We start from the raw sequence: 10,185 nt of genomic DNA on the forward strand, positions 1-10,185 counted from the left end.
ACCACTTAAGGTGGCTCAAAAGAGTTTCCAGCACTTAGATTTTGATGGGTTGTTACAACCACTCTATCACTTGCTACAACCATGGTATCAAAAGCTGCCCGATCCTTGGTGAGCACGTTATCGTAATTTTCGTGACACGGTACACTTTAAAATGGCCAACTGCATATCAAAGTCAGGCTCAAACAGAGAGCATCAAGCTGGTATTAAGCCTACTTCCAGAGGCGAGAACAACTGTTTTGTCGTCAAAGACAAGTTTCCAAATGTAGAGAGAGCACCACAGCACAAATTCTCCTCTCCTCTCAATCCAGTTTAACAACTTCTTCTCCCCCGCAGACCCCACTCACACAATTCCTTCAGTGTGCGCGTGCCTAGAGAACATATTTCGGAACTAACAATGGAGGCTTACATTTGCTAAAGTGACTAGCGTTACACACCAAAATCCGGTGGGTGGGAAACAATCGTGTGAAAACATATCTCGTCTTTTCAATAAACGAAAGGTAACTTCAACAGGTGTGTGGGACACTTCTTTGTAGCAACACGTAACAATAGAAGGGACACCGCGGGCCTGCACCACGCTACGTTGAAGTGTGTTCAGGGCTACGCCAATAACTAAACAGTAACTAACAACAGAATCAAATTCTTAAATCACCCACGAGTTGTACCCACCACCCACGACTGTTAGAAATTTACGAGCAAAAAAGTGGATTAGAGTTGTGCTGCGTTGAAGTGTGTTCAGGGCTACGCTAATAACTAAACAGCAACTAACAACAGAATCAAATTCTTAAATCACCCACGAGTTGTACCCACGACCCACGAACGATAGAAATATTCGAGCAAAAAAGTGGATTAGAGTTGTGCCTTTTCTTGTGGGAAAAACATGTAAATACAAGCATCTAATTGTTTAATTCTTTCCAACAGAATGTTTATTTCCGTTAAATCAATCAGATTTAATATTCTTATTAATTTCTTGAAGAAAATTAGAATCTATGCAAATATTTTTGCGTAACCGATTGTGACATTTCTACTCGTCCTCGCATTCAAAGGCCTCCTTGAAACAAAGGAGAAGACATCGCCAGTCGACCCATATTCCATCACACGAAAATGACATCGTCTTTGATAAAACCTGCATGCTCTTCTTGCATTCTTGTTTTACAAGGTATTTCAAGGTGCGTTTTTAAATGTGTTCATAAATTCGTCATTCTATCATTACAGTGGACTTTGTCTTTTCTTCCAAGTTTCGTAAGTAATCACAATTGCAAGATATCAATTTTTTTCTTCATTCACTACAATAACTATATGTCTTAAAAACCTCTTAAAAGTGAGTAAGGTTTGCATCAAAAAAACGGATGGTTGCATAAAATTCAAAATCTCTTCTACTTTTCTGTACGTAAATCAACGTAAAAAATACGGTCCAAAATTTCTTGTCAAGAGATTATACATTTGCAGTTGGAACGCTTTCCTATATTACGTAAAAGCCTCATTTCCTTGGCTGAAGGGTTTTTTATTAATAAAGCGATCATTTCTTTGCGTTTTCTGCTGCACAGGAGCACAAAACGTGCATTTTCCTTTCGATATAAGGAATCCCTTTTTAGTTAATCTTCTTAAGTAGTAACAACCCTAGTTTATTGACGGTTTAATATTACTTCTTTGTGAAGTCTAGAGAAGCTGAAAAGATTTCAACTGCTAATTGAAAATGTTCAAAATTTTGACTTTGAGCTGAAAAAAAAAATGACTCAAATAGCTGATAGTTGAGAAGTGGGCTAAAATTTTAAGTGATAGCTGAGAATAGCCGAACATCAAATAACTGAGATTCCATCGCTATCTTAAGACTCTCTTTTCAATTTGGAAAAAAAATTCGAGATCCAAATGAGCTTTGAACCAACTACCCATCGTAATCCAGCCGGACGCTCTAACCATTGAGCTGCTGGAGACTCTATGGTAAGCAAGGGTGAAATGTGAGTCTTTGACTAGAACCGCATCGCGGCTATTTTTTTTTTTCAGTCTGGTTTTTTTCGGAGTTGATGTTGTTTCTACATTTGAAGTTCCTTATAATATTCACTTTAGAGGGTGTCTGGTTGCATCTTTGAGATTCCTCAATGTGACTGCGCGATGCAGTTACTGAGTTCATGAGTGCCAAGTCATCATTTGGCTGTGTGACCGCGCGATGCGGTTCCAGTCAAAGACTCACATTTCATCCTTGTTCATCATAGAGGCTCCAGTAGCTCAGTGGTTAGAGCGTCGGGCTAGAACACGGAGTGTCGTGGGTTCAAATCCCATCTGGAACTCGGATATTTTTCCGAGTTAATGTTATTTCTACATTTAAAATTCTTGATCTACTCTTGACTTTGAAAGTAATTTTGTAGATCAGAAAAATTCTTTACGATATTGTGGCATAGTTTATTTAATAAGTTCTGATTGTTGTTTGAATTTTCCTAAAGGCGAAGCTGCTTGGTATCAAATCAACTATGGTCACCATCCTGTATGCTTCGAGGCCAGAAACAACCGTCCAGGTCACGTGATATACCGAGGTGCGCAAGGCATGCTAGTCGGTGCCCTGAAGCTGCGAGGTGAGGTGCGTCTCTGACGTCGCCTATAACAGCCGCTGGGGTTGCCATGGTTACAGCTCCTTTAAGGCACACCCTTTAAACGTCATCATAACCGACAGACACGACAACGTGATATTTCCCCTGGAGCAGTTTATAAAGCATGGATCAGGATTGTGGTACACCATGCCCGTAGTGGACGATAAGCCTTCTGACGAGCAGGTCTTCTCCAACTTTGACTACCTGCTGTATCTGCATCCATATATGGAGCTTAGGGTCTGGTTCGGCGAAGACTTGAAGAACTGGTCCGAAAGCGATAACCAGGGCAGGGTGTGTGTTGACGTTTTCGCTTACGTCATCGGGGACATAGGAGCGAGTGCTGGAACGTCTCCCGGAGGAGGGACCCCAAGAGCGCAGGCCCTGCTGAAAAACCTGAAAACGAGCCTGAGTAGCATCATGGAGAAGAACTGGAGGTAAACACAAAGTAAACAGAAGAATACATTATTAGCATGTGCATGATTGTAAACAGTTATTTGTTATTTGTAGCTGGAAAAGTAAAATAAACAGCTTGTCAAAGCACCCGCTTGTAGCTTTTGGGTTTTATAGATTGTATTACTCATTAAACTGCCTCCTTCGTTGAAAACTAACTCAAGACTGCAATAGGTTTGCTTTTTATCAGATTCTGAGTCTGTTGTTCTTTAAAAGAATAAGCTGCATGACTGATGAATTGCTGATCTTACCTTACACCAATAACATTGATAACAGGCTTACCACATATTTTGATGACAGGTTTACCACTTATTTTGATAACAGGTTAACCACTTATCTTGATCACAGGATCACCACTTACCTTGATTACAGTTTTACCACTTACCTTGATCACAGTTTTACCACTTACCTTGACAACAAGATTACCACTTATCTTGATCACAGGGTTACCACTTATCTTGATCACAGGTTTACGACTTATCTTGATCACAGCCTAGTTATCTTCACAGGGTTACCATTTACCTTCGCCAGTAGAAGTCTAGCACCTACGTTCTACCCTTACATGATTCCTTGACCACCCCTCTCCCCTCCACCCTAAGCCCCAACCTAAGGGTAATCAACACTGTATTTCTCATTACATTGTACCAACATGGAAAGGGATAAGCATGAAAAGCCTGGAGCTAACTCCAAAACCCAACCGTGTATTTAGCCTCTAGTCTCATATTGAAAACAACCGATTTCTATAACACTTATTAAACTACCTACACAAAACCTAAATTACTGTATTACTATTGTATTATGTACATCAAAGATCTTGTTGTCGAGTTGATCACTATCGTATGAAAAGATATTTTTCAGAATACAGGTCATGAGAAGAGGAAAAATTATTCCAATTAATTAGTGCATAGCACATATGCTTAGACTAGTAAGGATTTTGACGCATGGGGCTCAAAGCGTGTTTTACTCAATTGATCTTGGACTCAAGCGCCTCTGTCGGTCGAAAAGGCGTCCTTTTTCAAAAAGATGCTCCTTGGGCCTCGACGGCACCGCAAATACCTTAAAATATTCAACATCAGCATTAATATAATGGATTTACTTAAGGACCTCAAAAGAAAGCAATTTATACAATTACGTTTTAGTATAAGGACCTGTATACAAGGGCCTTGATACTAGGCCCTCTAGCAATGACTGTATAAAAGGACCATCAAACAAGGGCCTTGGTACAGTTAACCTTATACAAGGAGCTTTGCACAAATACTTTTGTATAAGGAGATTTATTAGAGTGTGTACTAAAGTCTTTATATAAGGACTTTAATTCAGTATATTCAAAGGCCTTTATATAGGTGCCTTAAAAAAAGAAACCCTTCCTTACACAAGGGCCTTCACATGGGGTCCTTGATGTAAGAAAGATCTCCATGGATTTGATCACATCGACATATTCTACGATCGTGTATCGATTGATCCATGCATCTCTACCTTGATGCGTAAGATCACTCGTCACCGACAGCAGTTAAGAAATAACACTCCACAATTTAAGATCGAATAGCAATCTTGAATGGTGGCGAAAGAGATCAATTGGAGATCTTGTATCGATTAACGATCTAAGATGGCCAAAAGGACTTGTGTGCCAACCATGCATAAGCGGAAAGTCGTATAGATTTTCTGATTGCACACATAACTTTGAATTTTTGATATACTTTGATCGGAACCAGAACTTTAGGCAGTCAAGCAGCGAAATGAACATTTGATAAGCTTATGCACGTCTATGTGATCAGCACTTCTCGCCATCTAGCGCGTAGCCCTTATCCTCTCAACGGACGAAGCAAAAACACGGTTGGCTTGTAGTGTACGGTAAACCGGCGTTCATCAAAGGATAATGCGTTATTCTATGAATCCCGATATATCCTAGTTACTTCACGTTCAAACTCGAATTCACCCAAGCTTTCTCCAGTGTTTGGATCACTTTTTGTGAAAAACACGCGCTCAACCGTTTCTTATATATTTTTTTGGTCTAAAACTAATTTAGCGCGAAGTATACGACGATATTTACAAAGCCTGTTGTAAAACGACCGGACTAGCCAATCAGGGCGCGAGTTATATCACCAAAATTTTGCAGCAGCTAGTAGCAAACTAACCAATCATAGTTTGTTATAGACCACCTCTTGAAAACGTTGAATAAGCAGTAATTACCAGACAGTAATAATTACCTGTGCAGACAAGGTCGGTTCCACTCCAAGTTCCATTTTCTGTACATCTTCTAACCACTGAACCTTTCGCTTCAAATCCATCATTACAAGAAAACCTGCATACGGTACCATATGGCATCTCTGTTGTACTACAGCCCAATAGCTTACTGTTGGCCGGTAGTGATAACGTCGGGCACGTGACAGCTAAATGGGGAATAAGTCAATACTTTGCGTGACTGTCACATTATGCTTGTGTTACAAACAGATCTCCTACACTTGTTGCGTAGAATCCCAGCCGGGGAATTACTCTCGTGCAGGGATTTCAACATATTAGGGCATTGTTAATGGATAGGAAGATAAAAATACACGTTATTCGCGGATTATTAGCTCTAAATGAGAAGTAACATAACCCTTAGTTTGCTATTAGCAAGTGACCAGGTTAAGTTTAAAGCTAATTTTGAAACTCATCTAAAAAAGTGTTAAAAACTTTAAACACTAAATTTTCGGCTTTGTTGCCTTAGTTAGATTTACAAGTAGCTTGAATCAGTGTCACCACATCAGCATGTAATCAGTTGCTATTTGCCGGGCCGTAGCTAGTAATATGCAAACCTCAGTCCGTTTTTGTTGTTTATGGTCATCATAAACACCCTAAATTCCTAAGAAAAAAAATTAAACCATGGACATTGCCTAAGTCCTATAAGTCAATAAGGAATATAATCAAGTCCATAAAGAATACAATTATTATCCGTTAAAAAAAGCCGTAAAAACCACCGCCCTATTGTAGGTCTGTTATATACTCGCGGACTAGAGTGAGTGCTTTCCATTCGACTCAAAATTCTGGCTTGAGCTTCCAGGACAATCTAGTAGCGAAAAGAACAGCATTTTTTCGGAATTTCTGGAAAACAAGAGCAACCTTGCAAGGTGTAACAAAATATTGGAAAACTTCATACCGAGAATTTGTGTGCCATTTGATTTTTCTCCTACACTGAATTTTTTGTCAAATGGTTTGCATTTCGAAAACCAAGTAGTTATATCAAAAAGTTAAAGAATTTATTGCAAGGTTTGTAATACCTACTTTGGCAAGTAAAATCTTGTCCACTCCAAGTTCCATTAAGCTGACATCTCCTTGCTCGAGAACCACTCCCTATATAGCCATCATTACACGAGAACTGACAGACTGTATCATTGTACATTGCTGCATTCTCTGGGCATCCAAATTTTATTCCATTGGATGGTGCAGTCAGCGCTGGACAAGTGTACGCTGTAGTGAGAAAAGATACCCCAAAGATAATTTAAATGAACAACTGACCCTAACCTTGAAGAATTTCGCCATGTTGAAAGAAGCAATTGTCACTTGTTTCCGTTACCGAAGGCTAAGTATCCATGTAGTGTCGCTTAGGGGTATGAATAGGCCATTTCCGAGTTGCCTTTTGCCTCTGTACCAAAATGTGTCCTGTACGAAACCATTCATATGAAAATGGGTATGGTCTACAGGTTCATTTTCATGAAAATACAAAACTCTATTTTATACGAGAGGCTTTTCAGGAAGACTTGTCTTTAAACAGGGGCAAAAGGTAACTCGGAAACGGCCCATTGAGGATTTTTTTTTTTTATATCAATTATGGTGTTCAGTGAAAGGTCTAAGTTCTGCATATTTTAGAGGACGCAAAAGACGACGACTAACTTCTTGTATTGTTAATGGCATTGAACTCTGGCATTACATATTTAGTTTGAGCAACTTCTGCTATTGATAGGAGCACTGAGCAAATCTAAACAATTGCGAAATTCCAGGGTAAAATATAGATTCACTTTTTAACAGGCGTTGTCCTCCGGGCCGCCTTCGTCATTGCTTAGGCTCCCTGAGTTTTGGCTCACTCTGAACGACAATGCTCAGAGACGGAGACAATAGAGAGTACGTAAGTTGTCCTCTGTTGGGGTTGGGAGAGTACACTTGGTACCTTTTAATGACAGAATGACAAGAGAAAAATACCGTATTTCGTAGAAAAAATTAAAGCAGATATTTAGAGAGGAAGCCACATCAGCCTTGCTGGTTTTCATGCGGGTCCTCTGTCCTCTTCGAATTGGAATTTGGAGATGTTAGTTTTTATGGAAAGAGGAAAAGAGGCGGACACGGAGAAAAACCATCGGAGCGAGTCGAGAACAGACAACAAACTCAGCCCACATATGGCATCGGGCTGGAATTGAGCCCGGGCCGGCGAGCGCTCTCAACACTGCGTCATCCCTGCTCTCCAATATAAATGTTGGATGTTATTGATAAAAAAACTAGAGGAAAAGAAGGATTGTAATATTTTTATTAATACGATATAAGAACTGCATAACATGGAAGCTTCTGTAAACGCATATTTTACGTATTACCAGTAAGAATTATGTTCAGATTGATAAGATACAGCCTTATTGTCATTCAGAGAGCTTCAGAACCACCTTAAATTCGAAAAGTTAAGATGGCACTGAACCACCTCTATAGAATGTTTCAAACTTCGTTTGATGATTGATGATGACGATTGCCTTATGACTGATTGCTGACTGACACACTCAAAGAAGGAAACAAGGCAACTTACCTGCGCTGCCGTTACCACAATAACGAAGATCGCAAGAAGGCGGCTTTGGTAACTCATACAAAAAGAAAGCTCCACAGTTCCTGACTCTAATATTGTTACTCCAGAGACAGCAGTTGCTTGACCAGTAATAGCTATAATAATGATAACAGACTTTACGAGTGACCACACCTTCAGCGACGGTCGGGTGTGAGCCACTAAGCCAACCTGAAGCAGCAGTGCCGCAGTGATTTACGGGAACACATTTGTCCGCCATCCGATATCCGGCAGCTCCTTGGAAGCGATACCAACCTGGTACCAGGTCATACCTGTCGCATCTATAATTGCTGTTGATCGCTATGTGTCCTTGAGCGCGGTCTGCTTCACTCAGGACTGTGTAATTGTTACATCCATCCACTGTAAGTAAGGACACATCAGTTAACTACAGTAACGACAAAACTGCATTTTTTCAACAGAACGGTAGTGAGAAATACCAAAAACAAAACGAGTCATGTGTGAAAACGACAAAAACGCTCATCTTGGATTGCTGACATTGTTCAATACGTTTTCTTGAGTACCGTCTGCTTCACTCAGATTTGTGTAATTTTTACACCCAGTTTACACAGCCAGCCTCGCACGAGGTAACGGGCAGGGATTGGTGCTCTTGGAAGTAAGTGACGCACTACGAAGAAATGTTACAATATCGAATTTCCATTGCGCGTTTTAAGGCTTTGAAAGAAATTTAATTTACCCAAATAAACATGTAAATTAACTTATAAATGTTTCGCTCGTATAGGATCGGGCCTCTCTACCACACGATACACTCTAGGCTGGAATTATGACTTTATCGAAAGAAATCTTGCAGGAAATGAACTCTAACAAGAGCCATAATCGGGGACGGAGACCGTAAGCGCGCGCCATTTCTAGTATTGGAGCTGTCCCTATGATATGGGACAATTTTTCTATTTTTAGAACAAATTGCGCCATCGTGTGCGGGACACGCGCGTGTATTCTGCGAGGATTTTGCGGATGTAGCGCGGGGAAATGGTGTCTGATATTCTCGAAATGTTTGATGCTTTTGGCCCACAAATCAATACGTTCATGTCTGTTGGAATTTTGCTTCAGTACTTTCGTCGTAAGCTGCTCCAGTTTGAGTGAAGTAAGACAGTGTCCAATTTAGTTATGTCACGCTTTACATCACTGACCAAGTTGTGTTCCTTTGCCTCTTTTACAAGAGCTCGAAATCACTCCACCCTAAGTTTCACATATGTTGAAGATTAACAGCTTTTCCTTAACAAAGCAAAAAACAAGTTGATATGTTTGGATATAGCAGCGTTTCAGGACTTCAAAGTTTCCCTCCTCTTGCCACACGCTTGCGACGATTTCGTAATAATAATTGCAAGTTTGAGTTTCGCCTGAATTGTAAGTAACGTTGATGTTTTATGAAAGCGCAATAAGTTACAATAAAGTTTATGTCTGTAGATGCTACTCAGTTTTGTTTGTGTAAAAATCCAATAAATTGTCTGTTGTCGATGAATAAGAGCGCCCGCCGATGCATGTTTTGAACAGTCAATAAAACATGACAAATTGGACTTCCGCACTTTCGTGTGAAAACGTACATCGAACTCATATAATATCTCTAGTTTTTAAATATGTTTAAGGTTGATAAATGTTTGAGAACATATTAAAAACTTAGCTGAAAATATGTGAATACAGCAGAAATAATCGGCAAAATTACGATGACGCTTTCTTTAATGAACTCGAATAACGATTTCGATTTTGTTGGTTGAGTTATCAAAACTCCTTGTCTATTTTATTTTCGCACTGTAAAATTTCACTGTTAAAGAAACACACATGATGATAGTAGCCTTTTGGCATTGGTGAAAATTGTTGCAGCATCTCGGCATAAAAGACAACGAAAGAAATCCTTGTCAACATTTGTTGACAATTGAAAACACCGACTCGGATTTGAAAGTGCACGCGCTGCACTATGCAAATGAGCTATTTAATGTACGCGTCAGACTTTCCTTTCAAAAACTTTTGCAAACTCGCCAAACAAACAGAAACAATAAGAAACTATCAAAAACAGGGTTTGGTTATATTTAAGCATTGTTTGGGAAACTCACAAATTAACTCGATACCAGAGTAAAGAGCTTTCTTGAATAACTTTTCTTTACAGAACAACCGCAAAAGCTTACGCGTACAATTAGCGCGAGCAGATATTATTCATTCACAGAGCGAAATTGAGGACTTGTTTTCGACCCTGAAAAACTCACCTTTTCCATTAGCTCTGAGCATAAAACTACATATAAGCGCCCTGGTTCGTATTCCCTGCCTTATTCCCTGCCATCGCTGTAAAAAATCTGCAAGAGAATCTCGCAACGCTCACCCTTTGATCACGCAACGTGACAA

The 10,185-nt window shown here is 39.8% G+C and overlaps 1 non-coding gene and 1 pseudogene across 1 annotated transcript; both read left to right on the forward strand.

Moving 5' to 3' along the window:
• The first annotated feature begins 2,164 nt into the window (after positions 1–2,164).
• Positions 2,165–3,020, forward strand: LOC149096513 (uncharacterized; annotated as a pseudogene).
• On the forward strand, positions 2,213–2,285 carry Trnas-aga (transfer RNA serine (anticodon AGA)). Its single transcript has one exon. It is a non-coding gene; the product is annotated as a tRNA-Ser (tRNA).
• Positions 3,021–10,185: the final 7,165 nt, after the last annotated feature.

This window comes from Orbicella faveolata, unplaced genomic scaffold (assembly GCF_042242905.1).
Source record: "Orbicella faveolata isolate gen_17 unplaced genomic scaffold, um_ofav_v1 contig_48, whole genome shotgun sequence".
In the NCBI taxonomy this organism is placed as follows: domain Eukaryota; kingdom Metazoa; phylum Cnidaria; class Anthozoa; order Scleractinia; family Merulinidae; genus Orbicella; species Orbicella faveolata.